Raw genomic sequence first — 24,541 nt, forward strand, 5'->3', positions numbered from 1 at the left:
ACTGGAGAAATACTGACAAGAAATACTCAGCATCTCAAAAGAACAAAACAGCCTTTACTGGGAACTTTAGAGAATCAGAGAAAATTAGCAAATGGTTAAAATCCACATTCAAATCAGCAAAAAACACTTCTCAAAGCATTACCTTGGCATATTCATTTTCATAAACTCTAAGCCTGTTCAATTTTAAGTTAATTTAAAATTTGGAAGAGGACAGAAATAGAAGAAGACACAGAGAGAGCAAAAAATAGAAAAGATACAGAGAAGCACATATACAGCTACCAACTCCTGCATTCCAGCAGTGGTCAGACCAAAAATTCCAAGAGGAGGTAGGCTCAAGATGTGTGCTTGCCTTGTGGTCAGCCTTCAATATCCCTTGGTCTTCCTGGGCCCTTCCCACAGGTGGGACTTGGGCTCATTTTGTCCTCAGCAGCTGGGCTGGGGGCTGCAGAGGTGGCTGTGGAGCATTGCCTGTGCTGTGCCAGGGACTGTCAGACACTGCTGGGCTGGGATAGAGGCTCTGGGGGGATTGGGGTCACAGGGCAGGGCAGTGCTGGAGTTCCAGGGCAGGGCAAGGCTGGACCTGACCCTTTCTCCCCCCATATAAAATGTTTTGTGTCAACAATCTCCTCCAGTCTCTCACAGTAAGGCAATGTTGGAGATGAAATCCCTATTCTGGCCATGGGCACCTGCCTGAGAAGGAAAATTCTTTTCCATAGGAAGGAAAACACAGAATTCCAGTGTTTGGAGAGCCTCACTAGGCTAAGGCCAGCCAGACTTGTCAGGAATGGGAGATTTGGTCTGGGAACACTCTTTGGACATAAGGAGTTTTGGAGGCGCGAACCCAGTCTTGGCCATGAGTGCCTGGAGAAGCAGGACAGTTCTTTCCCATAGGAAGAAGAGCACAGAGCCTTCCCAAATGTTTTGGGGACAGATGAGAGGTGATCCTTGTGAAAACATTGCCAGCCAGACTTGTTTCGGCAATATTCCTATGGGAACGATCTCTGGATATAAGGAAATTTTGAGGTGAAATCCCAATTCTGGCCATGGATGCCTTGAGGAGAAAAACAGTTATTTTCCTTTGGGAATGAAAGCATGGAGCCCCAGTGTTTCAGCAGCAGATGAGAAATGACCCTCAACATGCAAAGGTCAGCTGGACCAGTCAGGCAGTCCACAGGGGGGCCAAGTCAGCCAGACCTGTTCTGTGTTCCCTTGGTTTTATGGGGCCCCACAGTGTCACAATGGACCCTTGGTTCAATGGGGTCCCAGAGTGTCACAATGGTCCCTAGGTTCCAAAGGCCCTGCAGTGTCACAATGGTGACACTCACTTTTTCCATGAGGCCTTGCAGTGTCACAATGGTGTCCCTGCTTCCACAGGCCCCACAATGTCACTTGGCTCCTCTGTTCCATGAGCCCTGCAATGTCACAATGGACCTTTGGACCCTGGGGGTTTGCAATGTCACCGTGGTCTCCTTTGGCTCCACAGTGTCACAATGAATGACTGGGGCCCCCTCTGTGTCACTCTGGAGCTTTGGTTCCATGCAGCCCTGCAGTGTCACAATTGAACCCTTGGTTTGATGGTTCCACAACGTCCCCATGGCCCCTTGGTTCCATGCAGCCCTCCAGTGTCACAAAGGCCTCTTGGTTTCACGAGGCTCCACAGTATCACAATGGTCCTCTTGGTTCCGTGGGGACCCCCAGGGTCACAATGGTCTCACTGGTTCCATGAGGCCTCACTGGTTCCATGAATGCTTTGCTTATTCCATGAGGCCTCATAGTGTCACAATGGTCTCCATGATCCCATGAGTCCCCTCAGTGTCACAATGGTCTTCTTGGTTCCATGGTGTCTCCACAGTGTCACAGTGGTCCCTTGGTTTCATGAGGCTGTGAAGCGTCTTAATGGTCTCCCCACAGTTCGACGAGGCCTTGCAATGTCACAATGGACCTTTGGCTCCATGGGGCCTCACAGTGTCACAAAGGCCCCTTGGTCCCAAGAGACCCCACAGAGTCACAATGGACCCTTGGTTTGACAGGGCCTCTAAGTGTCACAATGATTCCTACATTCCATGGAGCCACACAGAGTCAGTATGGTCCCCTTGGTTCCATGAGGCCCAGCAATGTCACAGTGCTCTCCATGATTCCATGAGGCCCCACAGTGTCACAGTGATCCCTTGGTCTCACGGGGCCCCACATTGTCACAACGGTCCCTTGGTCTCACAGGGCCCCACAGGGTCACAATGGTCCCTTGGTTCCACAGGCCCTGTGCTGCTGCATTTCCTCTCCCCTTCTCAGACTGCCCTGCCAGCTGAGAAATGCTCCTTGGGCCTCGGCCTTGGCCAACAGCCGCTGGGCTCAGCTCCTCTGCAAGTCATCACAAACACTGTCTGCCCAAGGCACTGCTGCTGCCCAACCAGCTCCTGGTTCCTTTAGGAGCAGCCCTGGGAACTGTTTTTGTTCCCTTCGTGGCACAAGATCCCTGTTCTCACACTGCCAAAGAAAGCTATTGATGCCAATTGTTGCCAGGATGAGCCATTGCTGGGACTGAAGCCCCTCTCGTGGGGCCCTACAAACAGCGCTCCAAAAGGAGCCCTTGGGGCTCTCCTGGGCCAGCGACTCCCTCTGAGTGGGGCCTCTCCCAGCCAGGAACTCTCCCGTTTGCTGCACTCGGGGATCCCGAACAATGACGGAGCCTGGGCCGATCCCTCCACTTCTCCAGGCTCAACCCTTTGCACTTTGCTGGGGAGATGCCAAAGGATTCACAGTGAGCATTTCCTGCCCTCAGGGGAATTGCTCACAGGTGCCTTGCACTGACTCTTGGTGTCTGTGTGCACACAGGAGTGCCTGTGCTGGGGAAATGTGGCAGAAATGCTGCTCTCTGAGGGGTTTAAGTGCCTTGGATGGCTGAGGCAGTTAGGCCTGTAAGTGGGGCTTGGTCATGTGGTCTAAACTAAGTTAAATGCTTCTAAGCGTTGTTCTTTTGCTAAGTTGCTAAGTTAAATTTTAGTTATTACCTAAGTAAAATATCAAGTGTTATTCCTCTGTTAAATTGCAAAGTCATAGGTTTTAAGCTAGGTTAAATACTATTAAATGCTGTTCTTTTGCTAAATTGTGATGTTTGGAGCATCAGTTAAGGTCAAGGTATCAATTAAGTCCTGTGAAGTTTGACCTCTGTTAAGCTTTTGGGTTGTATTCCTTTTATCCTTGCCCTCACTGTCCTTGTGTCACACACCCACAGGGACAGTTCTCTGTTAACTTCTGCTTTGATTGCCTGGATTTTGTTTCGTTTTGTTGTTGCTTTGTTTCCTTGGTGTGCCTGAAGTGTCCACTCAGGAGCAGAGTGACTCTTGCCAAGGAACTTTGTGCTGCTGTTGCCTAATATTAAATTTGGCTTTTGCTGCTTCCTTGCTGGGGATTTTTTCAGTGCTCTCAAGGCCTCATTTGTAACAGGGTGAAGGAGCCCTGGCCCAGGCTCTGGCCCTGGGGGTCACGGGGACGCTGCCAGGGGGTCCCTGTCCGCCTGTGCCACCCCCAGGGCCCCGGCCCCCCGTCCCCGTGTCAGGCTCTGGGGTCGATCTCGTGGAACATCCTCTGGGGGAGGCTGCGGGGCCGGGGGCGGGGGGACCTGGGGGGACAGGGGACCCCGCTGTGCATGAGCAGGGTTGGACTGCTCTGGGGGGAGCTGTGAGGGGGACCAGGGCAGAGTGACCTCCCCAGGGACCTCTCACTGCCCCTGTGATGTCACACGGCCACCTGTAATTTCACACAGCCTCCTGTGATGTCACACAGTCCCCTGTGATGTTACACAGCTGCTCTGTGATGTCACAGAAGACTCTGATGTCAAAGAGTCAAACTGCGATGTCACAGTTTGTTCTGTGATGTCACATGCTGCTCTATGATGTTACACAGCCACCTGGTGATGTCACAACCCACTCCCTCATGTCACAGAGCCACCCTCTATGATGCAAAGATCTGCTCTATGGCCTCATGCTATGATGTCACAGTCAGCTGTGTGATGTCACAATCCCCTCACTGATGTCTCAAAACCCTCTCTGTGATGTCATACTGACACTCTGTAAGGTCATAGCACACACTTCAACCTCACAGCCAGCTCTATGATGTCATACAGCCATGCCATGGTGTCACAGCCTGCTCTGTGATGTCACAGAATCCCCTCTGTGATGTTGTAGCTGCTCAATGACCTCACACAACAGTCTTTGATGTCAGAGCCAAATCTGTGACCTCACATAGCCCACTCTGTGCTCTCACACAGCCCCTTGCTGACATCACAGCCACTCTGTGGCTCTGTGACACAGCCACAGAGGTGCTGCTGTGCCACAGCCCTTGCCAGTGCTGAGCCCCTGTGAGCTCTGTCTGTGCCCTGCTGGTGTCCCTGAGGGGCCCTGGCAGTTCCCCAGCCCTGCTGGGCTGTGCAAGGAGCTGCTCCTGGCCAGAGCTGTCTCTCTGCAGCGCTGCCCTTGCCAGGAGCTGCCTCTGGGCCAGGAGCTGCCTCTGGGCCAGGAGCACACCCCAGCTCACCAGCAAAGACACAGCACAAGGACTTTAATGAGCCTCTGGGGCTTTGATGCTCTTTGCATCAGACCCAGTCCCTCAGAATGTGCTCAAAGCACTTCTCAAGAACTCAATGTAAGATTGAAACACTGAAGTTTCTTGTATTTTCAGTAGATCCCTGTAGGGCACAAGACTGTCAAAAGTGTCCCCATGTTCAAGGTAGAGGAGAGAACTGGTTGCAGTGATGACAGGTGGGGACAAACAAGGGAAAGGTGTCCCTGCTGCTGAGCACACCTGCGCCTCTGTCCCTCCAGGCTGTCAGCATCCCTTGGCTGCCCAACCTTGCTGGGCCCTTCCTTTGCTGACAGCTCTGCCTCCTGCCTGCCTCTGCCTGCCCACACAAAGCCTTGGGCTGCTCCAGGCTCCTTCTGGGGGACGTGCTGCACCACATCCCTGCCCTGGCAGGGAAATTCCTTTCTCCTGCTGTCCACTCTGCACCTCCCCAGCTGCTCTTGGTGCCATTGTTTCCTTCTCGTACTTATATCCTCTATGAAGAAAAGCTCCAGAATCTCTGAAACCACCCTTCAATCCCTCTCTGGCTACTCCTTTTCTGTCCTCAGTCTCCACACCACTGACACCAGAGTCCTCAGCCTCTCGCTGCTGGTTATGTGATGAGGCCTCCAAACTCCATCTTGGGAGATTTTGTGTCCTCTCCAAGGTCTGTGAGAATAGAAAAATAGTGGTCAAAGTTATTTTCTCCCAAAACTTGCAGTGACAGAAAAAGGGTCAATATCTCTATACTGAATGAGGGTGGGTTTACATTTGTTAGAAGAGGAAATATTTTACTTATGAGAAAGGCACAAAACTGCAAGTGTATTTCCAGTGAAGGGGATTCCCCATCCCAAGAATTGTCCAAGAGCAGGAGCTTTGTGCAACCTGACCCAGTGAAGCCTTCTCATCCCTAGGGACAGAATTCCTGTAGTGTGGGTTCTCTGATGTGCTGGGTGCCCTCACAACGCTTGTGGCCAGAATGTCTGCTGAGGGCAGCCAGGCTGCTGCAGGGGCAGTGACCTCACAGCCATCACCATGGCAGCCCTGTCCCCTGGGCCTGGCTCTCCCCTTTCCTCTGCCCCTGCCTTGGCTCTGCTGGCATGAAGAGTTTTGTCATTAATATCTTGTCCCCAGGGTGCTGGGGCCAATGGCCTCCCAGTCAGGCTCCTGGAGCAGAAGTGGCTTTTCAGAGCCCAGCCAGAAATGAACCCTGAGGCAGCAACTCTGCAGTGGTGGCCACCAGGCCAGGCTGCCAAGGGAGGCTTCTGGCCATGGCCAGCAAGCAGCTGCTGCTGCCAAGGTGCCTTTGGTGCCTCAGGCTCTCCCTGGCACAGCTCCCAGCACGGCACTCTGCCCTTGTGCCCGAGGCCTTCCCTGAGCTGGGGCTGGCCTGGGGCTTTTCCTGCAGTGGGACCTGCCCTGCTCATGGCACAGGAAAGGCAGTTCCTGCTGGAGCAGGAGGCTCTGCCTGCAATGGGCTCCAACAACTCCAGCAAGGCCCTGTTTGCAAAGCCCCCACTGGGAAATGAAGGAGGCGGGTCACACTGCTTTTGGGGTGAATAATGCTGAAACCGGCCTGACTCTTCCATGCCAAAGTTCAACATCCTCAGAGGGAGATGAAGCTGTAGAAGAGCTGGAAAAATCCCCAGAGAAAGGAACAACCAAGTGACACCACTGAGAGCTTCTGCAGAGCTGCTGAGAGGGTCCAGCCTGGGCACATCTGAATGACAGGGCAGCACCTCAGACTAGAAGGGCCCCATCTCAAATCTTAACCGCAGCATCTCCTGAAATTTCCCTTCTTGGGAGGTCTGGAGATTCCTCCCTGCAGTGGGGACAACCCTCAAGGTCACTGCTCCAGGCTGAGAAAAAGGGATTTGCCCATGGTAATTGGTCTGGGGGAGTGACATCAATCTCTGCTTAATTACAGATTTTGCTTTAATGCAGTTGATTTTAAATCACTTCATACTGTATAATATAATATAATATAATATAATATATTATAACATAACATAACATAACATAACATAATATAATATAATATAATATAATATAATATAATATAATACCATATTATATAGTATTACATTACATTATTATATTATTATTACATTATTATATATTACATATAATGTAATGTAATGTAATGTAATGTAATGTAATATTATATTATATTATATTATATTATATTATATTATATTATATTATTGTTATAACTCCTATACGTTGGTGTAAATATATCTGATTAGATAATTTTATCTAACCACTACCATAGTAATTGTAAAAATATCTCTGCTTTGCCATCCTTAATGTTCTGAGACAAATTCTAAAAAGGTTTAACTGCAAATTTAAAATTATTTACACATGAACTCTTGAAATGTCTGGGGCTGGGATTGGAACCAGCGGCTCCAAGGCTCCTCTCACAGAAGGAATTTAAAAAGCCTGGAAGTCCATGGGGGTATTTTGGGATCCAAGGGGGCTATTAGGTCTCCTTTCTGCACCTTGAGGCCCAACAGGAACTTCTCTAGTAAACTTAGCCTGAAGCTCCCACTGTGCCCATGACAGGAACCCCTGTGAGTGTCTGGGACATCCCAGCTCTTTGACAGCCTGGGGACTCCTGGGATGTTACCGTGGAGCCCCCGTGAGTGCCTGTGACAGATCGGTGCCTTTGCAGCCCAAGGTCCCCTGGGATGTCACCATTGAATGGCTGTGACTGCCTCTGACCACAGAGCCCTTTACCATCCCCAGAAAGTCCTGGGAGGTCTCCATGGAGCCCCTGTCTCTGCCTGTGACATTCCAGCTCTGGAACAGCCTGGAGACTCTTGGAAAGTCCCCATGGAACCCCTCTGAGGGCCTGTGACAAATCTGATCCCTAGCAGGCAACCATCACCAGGACCCTGTTGTTATGGTCTTTTTCCATGGCAACCATCACCAGGATCCATTTCTATTGTATGTTTCCATGGCAACCATCACCAGCCCCCTGTTGCTATGGTCAGTTTCCATGGCAACCATCACCAGACCCCTGTTGCTATGGTCAGTCCCTTGGCAGCTCCATGGAGACCCCATGCCAGAACTGGTTGCCATGGACACCAGCTCAGGCCTGCAGCCAGAGCCTGTTGCCATGGCAACCATTGGCCGTCCCATCCCCAGGCTCATGGGATCCCAGAACCACACAACTGGCTGAGCTGGGAGGGACCCATCAGGATTCTCCAGTCCAACTGCTGGCCCTGTACCCCAACAATGCCAGACTGGGCCTGGCAGCGGCGTCCAAATGCTGCTGGAGCTCAGAGAGCCCTGGAGCTGGGACCCTTCCCTGGGGAGCCTGGGCAGGGCCCCAGCAGCCTCTGGGCAAAAACCTTTTCCTGACATCCAGCCTGAGCCTGCCCCAACTCAGCTGCAGCTGTTCCCTCCACTCCTGTCCCTGGGCACCAGAGGGAAGAGGTTCCCACAGCCCCAGCCAGGGGCCCGCCCCAAGGCTGTTGCCATGGCCACCAGGGCTGTGACCAGGTGGGATGCTCGGTTTCCATGGGCTTATCTCAGGAATGGGATACCTCAATTTCCCGCCTGAAATTGAGGTATCCCAATGAAAACCCGCCTGCCCTCGCTGCCCTCCCATTCCCATGGAAAGCACAAAAGGTAAAGATCCCAGGCTGGGATAAGAACAATTTTATGAACAGCAACAAGATAAGGAAGAAACAGGAGCAGAAACAATACTGATAAGAGATAAGAAAAAGGGAAAACTACAACACAACTGCCTGGCTCTTCCCGGCCACAAATTCCCCCTGCTTGGAAAGGACACCCTTCTCCTCAGGGAGAGAGAGGGTCCCTTTCCTGACCCTGGCGATGTTCTGAGCTGAGACTGAATGTAATGACAGGGCCGTGGCCAGATCCTCATGTTCTTCAATCCCACATCAGGTCATTGGCAGGAGCAGGAAAAGGGACAGCTGTCTTCCCAGCATGGATCACAGGGAAAATGGATCACCAGAGCTCTTCCCATTATGGATCCTCCAACGGCAGATGAAGCTGGAGCTGGGCATAAAGTCCTTCTGCAGTCAGGGCTCTCACAGGGCTTCCCTTACTGGTGCCTCTATTGGTGCGTGGTCAAGTCAGACCTCTGGGTGAAGCTCTTCCCACACTGGGGACACTCGTAGGGCCTCTTCCCAGTGTGAATGCGCCGGTGCCTGATGAGGGTGAAGTTGTGCTTGAAGCCCTTCCCACAGTCAGGGCAGTGGAAGGGCCTCTCATCCGTGTGAATGCGCTCATGCAGACGGAGATTTGAGCTGGTCTGAAACTTCTTCCCACACTGGGGACACTTGTAGGGCCTCTCCCCAGTGTGGATGTGCTGGTGGATGATGAGGTGGGAGTTGCGCTTGAAGCCCTTCCCACAATCAGGGCAGATAAAGGGCCTCTCATCCGTGTGAATCCGCTGGTGCCTGAGGAGATCGAAGCTGATCCGAAACCTCTTCTGACACTGGGGACACTTGTAGGGCCTCTCCCCAGTGTGGATGCGCTGGTGGGTCACAAGGGTGGATCTGTAGCTGCAGCCCTACCCACATTCCCCACACTCATAGGCCCATTCCCCGGTGTGGATCATCTGGTGACAGATCAGGATAGTGCTCTGCCTGAAGTTCTTCCCACACTCCAAGCACGTGTGGGGCTTCTCCTCATCATGAAGCTGCTCCTGGGCCATCAGCTCTGAGCTCTGGCAGGAGCTCTGTCCACCTTCTTTGCTCTGGGTGGTTCTTTCCTCCACAGAGCACCCTGGGCTGGCTTTGCAGCCCCTCCTCCTGTGGGATCTCTGGGAATTTTCCTCCCTGTTGGATTCCTGTGCGATGGAGTCACTCAAAACAGCCTCTTCTATGAAGTTCTTGTGTGGGGTTTTATCCTTCCTGGTCTCCATCCTCAGCTCATTTTCAAGAGGAGGAAGGACAAGGAGAGGATGGGATTTGCCTCTGTGCCAGAGAGACGTGGAAGGAGATCCCCCCCAGTGCATCCCTGGCAGGACGGCGTTGGCACCGGGGCTGTCCTGCAGCCGGGGGCCATGCTGGGCTGGGAGATGGAGCAGGAGAGAGGGGGAAAGGGGCACTGACTTCCTCCTCACCTGCCTGGGTGTCCTGGGGCTGCTTCCTGTTCCTCGCGGCCTCCTCCTCCATCCAGTCAAGGTTTGGGAATCGGAAATCCTGGTTTGGGAAGAAGACAAGCATTGAGTACATTGTCTTTTGTACTGGTTTGAAGGCAAACCGGACAGAGTCAGGATATAACCTGACACCCTTTTAGTCAGGGTGGTTGCAGCAGTCCCATTAAATGGTGACTGCAGTCCTGTTGGAGTGATGAATGTGATTTTTTTCAAAGCAGTGATCCTGTAGAAGGATCTGGTTTTCCTCTGGATGTCTAGTGGTGGTTATGGAGCTCTTGTCCTCTGGGAATCCAGTAGGCAAGCTATGTCTGGTGTAGCAAAGTCTCAGCTTATATCCATGTAGGAATGCTTGGTTCCTCCCCCTGGGCGGAGCATCCCACAATGGGATATTGGAATTTTATCAGTCCTGCAGTGACACTCAATGGCCCATTAGCAGAACCCATCTCCCCTGGAGAGCGTTATCAGGGGTGAGTCATGCAAGAGATAAAGAACACTGCCCCACCTGTTTATAACAGTTTCTGGAGATGGTGATTGAAAACATGCATTTGGTTACATCTTACATGGCAACCTGAAACAGTGGGGTAATCCCTGCTCAGGGGGGTGAACACTACCCCCCTTACCCAAACTGGCTCAGGTGTAAAACCTCTCACCCTGGGAAGGCCATACACACAGGGGACATCTCTGTCCCTTGTAACTCCCTTGCTCTCTCCCCTTTTCTCTTTGTTTCCATCTCTCTACATCACATTTACTGTTCAATAAAATCCACGATGGATTAGGTCTTGTTAGCACCTTAATTGAGGCAGAGGCATCTCTCTAACACTTTTCTTAACAATATTGCCATATTATTTTGGCACAGAGAGTTCAGGGCACTGTTCTCTGACCCCAAGTGCCTTTGACAACAGCATGGTTCCCTCCACTGAGGAGGTTGTGGTTTTTTCTGGAAGAATTCTTGGAACTTGGACACAGTCCCTCCTTCCTCCTGGGGAACTTATGGGTGAAATGATGAGGAAAATGGCTTTTATGTGTGGTCAGTGTAAAGAAAATAATTTGTTGTCTTTCCTTGAAAAGTTGTTAAAATCACTGGAGGAAAGGCAGCAAATGTTACCAGTGAGACTATCAAGGTTCATTCACCCCACGGTGAGGAACACAAGGCAGCTAAAAGTCCCACAAGAAGCCCAGCTCAAGTAGCTAAATTTCCGAATAAGTCCTGAATTCCCAGGCTTGGGGGCTTTACCAAATGTGAGAATCATTTTTCTCTTTATCCCTGTCACCTTTGTGACAGCTACACAGAGCTTTCCCTTCCTTTTAATAATCTGTATTGGGCCAAATTTCCACTTTCCTTTTACCAAAACCCTCCAGCAGCTGAGCTGGAGCTGTGCAGGAAGTAATGAATATTGGAATTGCCACACCACTGCTTGGATTGTCAGTTTATTCGTGTTTGGGATTTGTTTGCGCTTTCATCACAAGTTACTTGTGGGAAGAGCATATATTCTTCAAAGCGATATATGCAGAGTCAAGTTTGATTTCTGCCAAGTTTATTTTGTCCAGTGCCCAGAGGATGCTCAAGGGGTCTCTGTGCCTCTTACCCTGGGGGATGCTTGGGAGGGGTTTGGGGTTTTTTTTTCTGTCACTGTCACTCCAGGCCGTTCCCCAGGGGGTGTCCCTGTCACCCCAGACCATTTCCCAGGGGGTCTCCATCATTCTCACCCCAGGGAATACCTGGGAGGTCTCCCTCTCACCCCTGTGCCAGGGGGTGCTCGGGGCAGTCTCTGTCCCTCTCAGCCCAGGGGATGCTCAGGGCTCTCTGTCCCCTAGCCCTGGGGGATGCTCGGGGGGTCTCCAACCCTCTGGCCTCAGGGAATTCCTGTGCAGGGCTGGAGACCAGGGCCTCTGTGTCCCTCTCACTGCTGAGGGTGCTTGGGGCTGGAGGGGCTCTCTGACCTTCTCCCATACAGGGAGGCCGGGGTGGTCTCTGTCCTTCTCAGCCCTGCTGTGATCCTACCCAAATATCATGGGGGTCAGAGGGACAGAGACACCCCCAAATCCCCAGAAGGTCTGAATCTGGGATTTGCTTTGGGGCTGAGGATTTGGGAAGGGGCTGGAACTGGGGCTGGCTTGGAGTTGGGGCTGAGATTTCGATTAGGGCTGGGGTTGGGGTTAAGGCTAGACATGGGATTACCTTTAGGGCTGGAGTTGGGATTGAGTCTGGGGCTAGATGAATCTGGGACTGGGATGAGATTAAATACAGAACTGTGAGTGTGTCTAAATATGGAGTGAGACTGACACCAGGATCAGGGTCAGGTTTGGGATTGAGCTCACCCAGAGTGGGGGGATGTCACAGTGGGAAGGTTTGGGGAAAATCCTTGTTTGGGGAAAAACAAGGTGTGAATGCCTTTGGTTAGGGATTCCTCCCACCCACGTCCATTTCTAGAAGTAACCTGATGTCCAAAAATCAAGAGTGAATAAAAAAAAGCCACCAGCAGTTTCCCATTTGCAGTCTCATCCCTCTTGGGGTATGGTTGGTCCCCCATCTCAGGGCTGGTGGGGATCCCATGGGTCCTGGGGATCCCTCCTCTCCAGGGTCCTGCTTTTGGATTCTGGAAGGTTCTGGGGTCCCAAGGTCCCCATCTCCAACCTCTGCCCGATCCAGCCACTTGAGGTTCCCCATTCTTTCCACCACCTTGTCCTGGTTTAGGGCAAATTTGGTTGAAACCCTCCAAAAGGAGTTTCCTCTAGAATGCCAATTCAGCAGCCCCACCCTCAGCCAGCTCAGGAAAATATTTCCGGGGACAAAAGTGGAAAAAATCTTTATTTTACAGGCAAAGCATTCACCAGCACAAAAATTGAACAATATTGAGCAATAAAAGCTCCTGCTGCTCCAAAATAGATGACAAACTCTGAAAGTCCCTCCTTGGGTTGTAGCTCCTCGCACTTAGTGTCTTATCAGTGGCTTATCAGTCTCTTATCAGTCTATTATAAGTCTCTTCTCAGTCCGTCCAGCGCTGGAAATGCCTCCGTCCAGGCCCATCCTGGTGGGCCTCAGGTGGGACCTGCAGGTGGTATTCTGGTTGTTCAGTCCAGAGCAGGTTTAAACAGCTCCAGTGAAAAAGAAAAACCACAGTCCAGGGAACTTCTCTGCCTCAGTGACCTAAAAACTAACTAAAAGCAAAGGAGAGCTCTGTCTTGCTGTCTGTCCATCCAGCAGCTGGAATGTAGAGGAGTGAGTGCAGTTTCTGAAAACAAACTGCAGCTTCTTCCTCCTCCCCTTCATTCTCAGAACCAGCCTTAAAGGTGCAGAACTCATTTTTGGGCTAAACGGACCAATGGGGGTACGAGCATCATGAAGTCACCCCAGGACATGCCCCTGTCAGGGTCAGGGGGTCCCGTCCCTGCCTCATCTCTGGGCTGCTGGGGGTCCCCCAGCTCTGGTATCTCCCCTTCCCCTCTCCCCACCCTGCGGGTCCCCCGTTCCACAGCCCCAGCTCTCACGGGGATCCCCAAAACCAATGTTCTACCCCATCAGTACTGGGCCATCCCCACGTGAACCCCAGGACCCTCCCAAGGGGCGATCATGGCTCCTCTCCCCCCGAAAAAGCTCCTCTTAGGGAGCCCGGAGATATCCGGGGCTCGAGTCCGGGATCTGCTGGCTTCAAACACTCTCCAAAAAATCCTCCCTGTGACCCCTGGCTGGAGTTATTTGGCAATTAAGCTACTTGAGCTGAGATTCTTCTGGGACTTTCAGCAGCCCCTTGTGTTCCTCACGTTGGAGTGAAGGACCCTTGTCAGTCTCGCTGGTATCATTTGCTCCCTTTCCTCCATTGTGGAGAAAATCATTGCTAAAATCCAGTAATTTTAACAAACTTTTCAAGGAAGGACAACAAAACATTTTCTTTACACTCCGGGCCCACATCAGCCATTTTTCTCATCAGTTCTCCCATAAGTCACTCAGAGGAAGCTGCGTCCAAGTTCCAAGAGCTCTTCCAGAGCGAACCACAACCTCCTCAGAGGAGGGAACCATGCTGTTGTCAAAGGCACTTGGGGTCAGAGAACAGTGCCCTGAACTCTCTGTGCCAAAATAATGTTGCAACTTGGTTAAGAAAATTGTTAGTGAGATGCCTCTGCACTAATTAATGTGCTAACAAGACCAAATCCATCGTGGATTTTATTGAACAGTAAATGTGTGGTAGAGAGAGAGATCGAAAGGAAGAAAAAAGGGGGGATGGCAAGGGAGTGACAGGGACAGAGATGTCCCAGAGATATCCCCTGGGGCAGGGCCAAGTGGGACATTGTCCCCTGTGTGTGTGGCCTTCCCGGGGTGAGAGGTTTTACACCTGAGCCAGTTTGGGTAAGGGGGGTAGTGTTCACCCCCCTGAGCAGGGATTACCCCACTGTTTCAGGTTGCCATGTAAGATGTAACCAAATGCATGTTTTCAATCACCATCTCCAGAAACTATTATAAACAGGTGGGGCAGTGTTCTTTATCTCTTGCATGACTCACCCCTGATAACGCTCTCCAGGGGAGATGGGTTCTGCTAATGGGCCATTGAGTGTCACTGCAGGACTGATAAAATTCCAATATCCCATTGTGGGATGCTCCGCCCAGGGGGAGGAACCAAGCATTCCTACATGGATATAAGCTGAGACTTTGCAACACCAGACATAGCTTGCCTACTGGATTCCCAGAGGACAAGAGCTCCATAACCACCATTAGACATCCAGAGGAAGATCAGACCTTCTACAGCCTCACTGCTCTGACAGAATCACATTCGTATCTCCAGCAGGACTGCAACCACCATTTAATAGGACTGCTGCAACCACCCTGACTAAAAGGGTGTCAGGTCATATCCTGACTCTGTCCGTTTAAGGCAGTGTTTCTGTATCATTGCCTTGATCTTAATTTTCTTATTAAATTGCAATTCTGACTTAGACTCTCTCCCAGGTTTGCCTTCAAACCAGTACAAAAACCAATGTGCTCATCTGTTGTTTTCTGCCGAAAACAGGATTTCCCATTCCCAAACCTTTGCCAGATGGAAGAGGAGGCTGCGAGGAAGATGAGCATGCCCCAGGACACCCAGGCAGGTGAGGAGGAAGTCAATGTCCCTTTCCCCCTCTCTCCTGCTCCATCTCCCAGCCCAGCATGGCCCCCAGCTGCAGGACAACCCTGCTGCCAATCCCATCCTGCCGGAGATGCACTGGAGGGATCTCCTTCTTCTTCCCTCTGGCATGGAGGCAAATCCCATCCTCCCCTTGTCCTTCCTCCTCCAGACAAGAAGCTGAGGATGGAGACCAGAGAGGAAAAATCCCCGTGGAAGAACCTGGAGGAAGAGGTTGTTTTGAGTGGCTGCACAGGAAAGGAATCGAACAGAGAGGAAAATCCCCAGAGATCCCACAGGAGGAGAGGCTGCAAACCCAGACAAGGGTTCTCTGTGGAGGAAAGACCCTCCCTGAGCCAGGAAGGTGGGCAGAGCTTCAGCCAGAGCTCAGAGCTGGTAGTCCATGAGCAGCTTCATGATGGGGAGAAGCCCCACAAGGGCTTGGAGTGTGAGAAGAGCTTCAGGCAGAGCACTACCCTGATCTGTCACCAGATGATCCACACAGGGGAATGGGCATACAAGTGTGAGGAGTGTGGGAAGGGCTTCAGCTGCAGCTCCCAGCTCATCAACCATCAACACATCCACACTGGTGAGAAGCTCTACGAGTTTCCCGAGTATCAGAAGAGGTTTCAGAGCAGCTCCTATCTCCTCCGCTACCAGCAAAATCACAAAGAGGAGAGGGCCTTCTGCTGCCCTGAGTGTGGGAAGGGCTTCAAGAAAAAATCCACCCTCATCACCCACCGGCACAACCATACTGGGGAGAGGCCCTGTGAGTGTCCCACCTGTGGGAAGAGGTTCCAGACCAGCCCAAATCTCTGCCCGAATGAGTGGAGTTACACTGGGGAGAGGCCCTTCCGCTGCCCCGACTGTGGGAAGGGCTTCAAGAAAAAATCCACCCTTATACTCCACCGGCACATCCATACTGAGGAGAGGCCCTACGAGTCCCCCACATCATGGGAAGAGCTTCTCCATGAGCTCAGACTTGACCAGATACCAATGGAGTCACCAGTAAGGGAAGTTCTGCGAGTGCCCCAGCTGCAGGAAGAGCTTCATGCCCAGCTCCAGCTTCTTTCCCCATTGGAAGTCACATGTTGGGAAGAGCCCTGGTGATCCATTTTTCCTGTGATCCATGCTGGGAAAACATGGATCACAGGAAAAATGGATCACCTGGGCTCTTCCTGCCCCTCCCAATGGCATGATGTGTCATTGAAAAACATGAGGGTCTGCCCATGGCCATGTCATTACATTCATTCCCACCTCAGGTCACTGCCAGGGGCAGGAAAGGGACTCTCTCTCTCTCTCTCTCTCTCTCTCTCTCTCTCTCCCCTGAGGAGAAGGGTGTCCTTTCCAGGCAGGGGAAATTGTGGCCAGGCAGACCCAGTGAGTTGTGTTGTAGTTTTCCCTGACAAAGTTTTATTTATCCCTTCTCTTATCAATATTGTTTCTGTTCCATTTGTTCCTTATCTCGTTGTTGTTCCCAATAAATTGTTCTTATCCCAGCCCAGGATATTTGCCTTTTGTGCTTTCCATGGGAGGCGGTACGGCAGCGAGGACAGCACGGTTTTAGCAGGAGCAGGAAATTGGGGAATCCCATTCCTGAACCCCGGCCCACAGAAACCAAGCATCCCAGCTGGTCCCAGCCCTGGTGGCCATGGCAACAGCCTCGAGAGCGGGTCCCTGGCTGGGGCTGTGGGAACCTCTTCCCTCTGGTGCCCAGGGACAGGAGTGGAGGGAATGGCTGCAGCTGAGTCACGGCAGGCTCAGGCTGAATGTCAGGAAAAAGTTTTTGCCCAGAGGCTGCTGGGGCCCTGCCCAGGCTCCCCAGGGAAGGGTCCCAGCTCCAGGGCTCCCTGAGCTGCAGCAGCGTTTGGACAGCGCTGGCAGGCCCATGCTGGCATTGTTGGGGTGCAGGGCCAGCAGTTGCACTGGAGGATCCTGATGGGTCTCTCCCAGCTCAGCCAATTGTGTGGTTCTGGGATCCCATGACCCTGGGGATGGGGGCTGCCAATGGTTGCCATGGCAACAGGCTCTGGCTGCAGGCCTGAGCTGGTGTCCATGGCAACCACCCCTGGCATGGGGTCTCCATGGAGCTGCCACGGGACTGACCATAGCAACAGGGGTCTGGTGATGGTTGCCTGCTAAGGATCAGATTTGTCACAGGCCCTCAGAGGGGTTCCATGGGGACTTTCCAAGAGTCTCCAGGCTGTTCCAGAGCTGGAATGTCACAGGCAGAGACAGGGGCTCCATGGAGACCTCCCAGGACTTTCTGGGGATGGTAAAGAGCCCTGTGGTCAGAGGCAGTCACAGCCATTCAATGGTGACATCCCAGGGGACCTTGGGCTGCAAAGGCACCAATCTGTCACAGGCACTCACAGGGGCTCCACGGTGACATCCCAGGAGTCCCCAGGCTGTCAAAGAGCCGGTATGTCCCAGACACTCACAGGGGTTCCTGTCATGGGCACAGTGGGAGCTTCAGGCAAAAGATTTATTTCTTTTTGGAGAAACTCCTGCTGAAACATGAGGTGGAGAAATTACACCCAACAGCCACCATGGATCCTCAAACCCCTGCAGGCCCCTAGACTTCTAAAATTCCTTCTAAGAGAGGACACTGGGAGTGGCTGGATCCAATCCCAGCCCCAGATTTTGTCAAAGCTGTAAAAGATTGAACAGGTGGAACTGAACTTTTACACAATTGGTCCCACAGGATTAAAGACTGAATACCAGATAAATTTATATAAATACAGCTCTGATTGATTCTGATCATGATTAGACAGAATGTTCATTTACACCTTAGAGTAAATGAAGAAAAGGAGTTATTGTTGTGGTCCATGGTGGTGGTGGACACAACCTTGTGCCAATGGGCAGGAGTCATGAGAGCACAAGCACAGGCAGACAACAGACACAATGACACACAGACACACATACATACACACACACACAGACACACACACAGACACAGAGAGATGCACACAGACACACACAGAGACACACACACAGACACACAGACACACACACACAGACACACACACACACAGACACACACACACAGACACACAGAGACACACACACACACACACAGACAGACACAGACACACATATGCAGCAGCTCAGCAGTGAAAACACGGGAGGGTCCAGGCATGGAGTTCCAACGTGCTTCATTGTAGATCAACACAAAAAGTGTCACGGGGCCAAAGGCAAAAGACAAAGGAGGATCCAGAGTATAAATACAGGGAAAGAAGGTGCAGAGGACAGCACCAGGGACCCAATGCTCTGAGGGCTCAGGGGTGGTACACAGGGAAGGGACCAATAGGAAATGCCAGAGTAGATGGATAGTGTTACACACCAATGGGAAGACAGGGAAGAGAGAACTCACCAGAACATGAACATATAAGGGAAAAAGGAGTAGGAAAGGCCAATGGGCCAATAGGGAGGACAGAACTGGGACAAATTAACATAGTGATGCAGAGCAGCAGGGGGAAGCCTTTTTTCTCACTCTGAGCTTTGAGGAATGCCCGGAGCCTGTGGTGTGTCTCTCCAGGGCATTTCTGCTGCCTTTTCCCTGGTAGGCTCACAGGTTTCCACAGGTATACAGTGTCACAATGATCTCCTTGGTTCTGCAGCCCTGCTGTGGCTGCTATGTAACAATGGGCCTGTGGTACCATGAGGCTCTGTAGTGTCACCATGGTCCCTTTGGTTCCACAAGGCCTTGCTGGGCCACAATGGCCCCTTGGTTCCATGAGGGGCCTGGGCTCCCACAGCCCCTCACAGACCTTTAAGGCCTCTCTGAGCTCCCCGTTGCCCCTCATGGCCTCTCAAGGCCATTCATGGCCCCTCATGACTGATGGCCCCTCACAGCCCCTCACAGCCTCAGGCCCGGGGCTCCTCCCAAGGCAGGAGAAGAGGATTTGGCCCTACTTGCTCTCCTTTCATTTCAGTCCCTTCACAGCCACGAGTGCAGAAAGGCTGAAATGGAGCCTTTGCCCAGCATTTCCCTCGGGGTTAACTGTGGGCTGAAGCTCTGTGCGGGCGCTGGCCCCATCGCCATCATCCCTGCAGCCGCCAGGCCTTTGCTTTCCCCCCCGTGTCTGTTCTCTGTCCCTGAGTCCCGCCCGGCTCTGGCAGCAACAGCACCCACAGCGCAGGGGGCGCCAGCCCGGCCCAGCCCAGCCAGGGCTCCCAGCCAGGAGCAGCAGCAGCGCCGGCCCCTTCCCGCCTGCTCCTGCCTCGGCTCCCAAGGACTTTTTCCAGCTCAATTCTGTAACAGAGCAACCAGCACCCACACATAGCCCTGACTGCTCAGGGCCCGCCTGTGCTGCCCTGAGCCAGCCCTCAGAGAAAGAAAGGATCGGGTTCCAGCGCCATTTTCAGCTCTGTTTGACGCACCCTGAGGTGACAGCAGGAGGCTGCTGGTGCCTTTGCCTTGGGAATTGCAGATCATGGCTGCTCTTGGCCTTCTTATGCTTACCACCTGAATTTTATCCATAAAAATGCAAGTGCCTCTTTCAGTTGGTGCTACCCACGGTGCTTTCATGACAGCGAAGTCAGTATTTTTGTCTCAGACATAAAGATCAGCAGATACTGGAATGCCCACCAGTCCCTGAGCAATAAAGTGAGGGGAATTAAAGCCACACAGGCCACATTTGCAGCGCTCAAACACAGCCCGGTTGCTGGCGTTGTTGAAATAGAATAAACTGACAGAGGCCGTAACAGAAATTGCCTCTGCAGTATGGAATTAAATTAAAAAATCCACCAGGAGAAGCAGAAACCAGAACTTCTTGACTCGCTTCATTGCTCCTTCCCAGCAGCAGGAAACGTAGATGCCCAGAGGTGTTTTGCACTGCTGCTGCCCCCAGTTTGAGCCCAGGCTCTGCCCAATCCCAGTGGGAGCCTGAGCCCAGCCCAGGGAGCTCAGCGCACGCGGGGCCAGGCCCAGAGCCCTGGGCACGGCTGCCCATTGTGGGGCAGTGGCACAGACGGAATGTCCTGCGGCCCAAACCTCCTGCTCCTGACGCACAGCGCCAGCCTTCTCCCCCTCCTCCTCCTCTCCCAGCGTGGCACAAATTCCAGCTCGGAGGAGGCATCCCCAGACAGCGCTCCAGCTCCTGTTCCAGTCTGAATGTCCCTGCAGAGGAACAGGGCATCTTTCAGCCACTTCCACAAGCTCAGGCTTCGCACTTCCTGGGGAATCTGGGATGCAAATGGCCATGCTAAGAAAGCCAAAAGCCAAAATGTATTCGTAATTATTAGAAAAAATCACCCTTCTTCCAGGCAAAGTTCACCAAGTCATTCCCTGCATTTGTCCTTTTCAGATTCTTTCAGTCAGCTGCTCTTAGAGGTCCATCTTGTTCTGGTGCTTATCATGAACTGATTGTGCTCTTGATTTATGCACCAAGGCACCAGATGTGGAATCATCTACACTGAACTCAGAAACAAACTCCCTCTGTCAGAGCATTTTCACATTCCAGATAATTTTCAAGATGCCCAGTGACAGGTTGGAATGATCATCACACAACTCTCCACTTGTGGCTGCAGGCTCTGGAGATTCTTTCTCTGCATTCAGCCAGGCTTGTATTCCCTAACAATTCCTGGTACCACCCCATGTTTTCTTAGCTTAGAACAGTCACAATGAAAACCTCACCAATGGCACAACTCCCCAGTCCACCAGCAAAAGAAAGGAAAAGTTATCAAGTTCTCTAAATCTTTGTCCCGCTTTCTGCAGAAGTTGTGCTGCACTCACAGTGGGGAAAGCCAAATGAAGCTGCACATGGTGGCACATCTTGTGACAGCAGCTCGACCTCATTCTCCAGAAAATGTTTTTGAAAAGAGCAGACAGGGTTACAGAGAAGATTCCTGGAAAACTGAACCAGCTATCCAGAAGTGAAATGAAAATGGAAAGAAACCATTTGAAATAATTTCCTCTATTTATTTCTATGCTCCCCTTTTCCATCTTGCACTACTTCTCCATGCCATTAATTCCAAATTAATCTCACCTCTAAGATCAATGACTTAGCAAGTTTTAGACACTCTAAAATACCATGAGCTGCACACAGTTGGCCTTCCCCTGTTTTTGTTGGAAAGCAACACTGGAGCCATCAGCACAAGTGCTTGGGTTGGGCACGAATCCTGCAGGCAGGGAATGTGCCCCAGCAATGAGTAACCCTCAGCAGGGACAATGCTCAGCAGGGACAATGCTCAGCAGCGTTGCTGTGCTCGGTCCCCATGGAACCATGCCAGGAGCAGCTGCTGAGCTCAGAAGCCATCGCAGCCCCCGCCCTGCTCCAGAGCCCCTTGGCAGGGTGGGCTCCTGCCCTGGCTCTGTGTGCCAGGAGCTGGCAGCACTGGGTGCAGGGAGCCCAGGGAGGGCACAGAAATGCTGGGTGAGAAATGCTGGGGCACAGCGAGATAGGCGAGTGCAGCCGGCCAGGGCAGAGGAGCAGCACACACAGGGGGCACAGCCTGCAGGACACATGGACAAGGGGAGAAAACAACAAACTTCTCAGGAGGGTGGAGAACAAACTTTTAGTTGCAAACTTCAGAGAATGAGGTACTTGGGAAATCTGAAAAAGCATTGAATTACAGTAAACCACTTGACAAAGCACTGACTGAGCTAACTCTAACCTGTCCAGCTTCAAGTTATCCAGATTTTGAGACGAGGAAGTCAGGAGAAGAGAGAGAGGGAGACAGAGATCCACAGTCAGTCTTGGATCTCAGCTGCTGTGAGCTCCAGGTCTGTGGGACGTGTCTGTGTCACACCCGTATCACAGATTGACCTGCTCTGGTCCCTCTCCCAGGTGGGGTTTTGGGGTGCCAGGGGCTTGGCAGCCACTTTGGGGCTGCACCAGAGGCTGCAGTGGCTGGGGTGGGGCAGTGACCACCCCACCTATGCAGAACTTGCCCTGCCCCCAAACACACACTGGAGATGTCTGGGGCCGTTCATCATTTCTCTGCTCTCCAGCGCCGAGGCAACGGACTCTGACTACAGCTCTGAACTCATGCCCAAGGCAACCACCTCTGGCAATGGAGTTCCATGGAGTTGCCCTCAGGAAATCCCCAAGAGCTGGGGACTGCCCCAAAACTGCCTCAGAAACATGAGATACTCCAAAATCTCTTCAGCAATGTGGATTATTCAAGAACTCACTCAGTAATGGGCTCCCCCTCCCTTCATCATGCCCAAACTTTGGCTGTCTCATTCCAGACCCCAACCCACCTCCCCAATCCCAACCCATCCCAGCCCTCCTGGACATCATGACCCCCTTCCCAAGCTGTACTTCCCTAATTTCCCACCTCCCAAACCCCCTCCTACCCATCCTGCCCCACCCAATGCCCATCTCACCCCTCCTGATTTGCATCACACTTCGCCCAATCTCCTTCCAACCTCATTCCACACCAAGGGGTTGTGGAATCGAGGAATTTTGTGGTGGGAGTGAGTAGTTTCAGTGCTATTGAGCTGACAGATCAAACCTTCTTGTCTCTTTGAGTGCCAAGAGAGGGAGAAAACTAAACCAAATACCCCCAAAAACCCCAAATTCTCCCATTTATCTCAGTGAATCCCAGATTCCCCCGAAACACAAGTAAAAAGTGAGGCTTTGGATGTCTTTGATGAATTTATTGATTTTTACCCTGATTTTGTCTGTTTTAAAGGGATGAAGATGAATCCAAAGAAAATTAGGGCCAAAACAAAAGAATACCCAGCCCAGTGTTTTCCCAACATGGATCATAGGGAATGTGGGTCACCAGGGCTGTGACCAATGTGGGTCCTCCCATGAGGGATGAAGCCGGAGCAATGCATGAAGCTCCTCCTGCAGTTGGGGCACTCACAGGGCTGCCCTTACCAGTGACTCTGTTGGTGTTGGGTAAAGAACGAGCGGTCTGAGAAGCTCTTCCCACACTGGGGACATTCGTAGGGCCTCTCCCCAGTGTGGATGCGCCGGTGGGTGACGAGGGTGGAGTTGTGCCTGAAGCCCGTCCAGCAGTCGGGGCAGAAGAAGGGCCTCTCCTCGGTGTGAATCCGCTCATGTACAAGGAGGTGGGTGCTGGTCTGAAACCTCTTCTGACACTTGGGACACTCGTAGGGCCTCTTCCCAGTGTGGAGCCTCAGGTGGACAACAGGTCGGACCTGTGGCTGAAGTTCATCCCACACGAAGGGCCGTTCCCAGTGTGGATCCTCTGGTCGCAGATCAGGTTGAATCTCTTCCTGAAGCTCTTCCCACACTCCAAGCACTCGCAGGGCCTCCAGCTGTCATGAAGCTGCTCATGGACCACCAGCTCTGAGCTCTGGCTGAAGCTCTGTCCACCTTCCTGGCTCAGGGTGGGTCTTTCCTCCTCAGAGCACCCTGGGCTGGGTTTGGAGCCCATCCTTGTGTGGGATTGCCAAAGCTTTTCCTCCCCACTGGGTTTCTGCACTGTGCAGTAACTCAAAATGGCCTCTTCCACCAGGTTCTGCCCTGGGGATTTGTCCTCCTTGGTCTCCATCCTCAGCTCCTTGTCTGGGGGAGGAAGGACAAGGAGAGGATGGGATTTTCCTCCATGCCAGAGGGAAGAGGAAGGAGATCCCCCCAGTGCATCCCTGACAGGGCAAGGTTGGCAGTGGGGTTTTCCTGCAGCCGTGGGCCATGCTGGGCTGGGAGATGGAGCAGGAGAGAGGGGGTAGGGGCACTGACTTCCTCCTTACCTGTCTGGGTGTCCCGGGGCATCTTCCTCTTCCTTGTAGCCTTCTCCTCCTCCATTCAGCCAGGGTTTGGGAATAGGAAATCCCGGTTTGGGGAAAAACACGTTGTGAATCGCTTGGGTTGGGGATTCCTCCCACCCAAGTCCATCACGAGAAGTCATCTGGTGTCCATAAAAACCTTCAAAAATCAAGAGTGAATCAAAAAAAGCCACCCGGATTTTCCCATTTCCAGTCTCTGGTGTTCTGGTGGTCCCCCCATCTCAGGGCTGCTGGAGATCCCATGGGCACTGGGGATTCCCCCTCTCCAGGGTCTTGCTTAGGGATTCTAGGGGGATTTCAGGGTCCCCCACTCCAGCCTCACCCCAGTCCAGCCACTTGGGGCTTTTCCCTCTTCCCACCACCCTGTCCTGGTTTAGGGCAAATTGGGGAGAAAATCTCCAAAAGAGTTTCCTCTAGAAAGCAGATTCAAGCGGCCCCGCCCCCAACCGGATCGAGAAAATATTTCCATGGAGAAAAGGGGGAAAATCTGTTTATTTAAAAGGCAAAGCATTCACCAGCACAAAAAATGAACAATATTAAAAAATAAAACCTCTTGCCGCTCCAAAATAGATGACAAACTCAAAAAGTCCCTCTGTGGGCTGTAGCTCAGCTCACTCAGTCTCTTATCAGTCTTTTATCACTCTTATCGGGTCCCTCCAGCACTGGAAATGCCGCGGCCCAAGCTTGGCCAGGTGGGCCACAGGTGGGAGGTGACGGTGGTGTTCTGGGTGTTCAGTCCAGAGCAGGTTTAAACAGCTCCAAAGAAAAGCAAAAACCACAGTCCAAGGAACTTCTTTGTCTCAGCGAGCTAAAACTAACTAAAAGCAAAGGAGAGCTCTGTCCTGCTGTCAGTCTGTCCACAGAGAACTGATACTTTAGGTTTTAAATTTTTCCGTTCTGTTTTGATGTGCAGCTTGTAGCTTTATACTGGGATCTTGTCACAGGGTTGTGAAGACAAAACAATCCTCTTCTAGCTGGAGACTCAAGGACAATCTCTTAAAACTTCAGGCCCAAAGCATAAACAACATGGAGAGAAGAGAGCGGGCAAGC

Source organism: Melozone crissalis, unplaced genomic scaffold, assembly GCF_028551555.1.
Source record: "Melozone crissalis strain CALT ecotype California unplaced genomic scaffold, PUWL_Pcris_2 ptg000537l_1, whole genome shotgun sequence".
Lineage (NCBI taxonomy): Eukaryota > Metazoa > Chordata > Aves > Passeriformes > Passerellidae > Melozone > Melozone crissalis.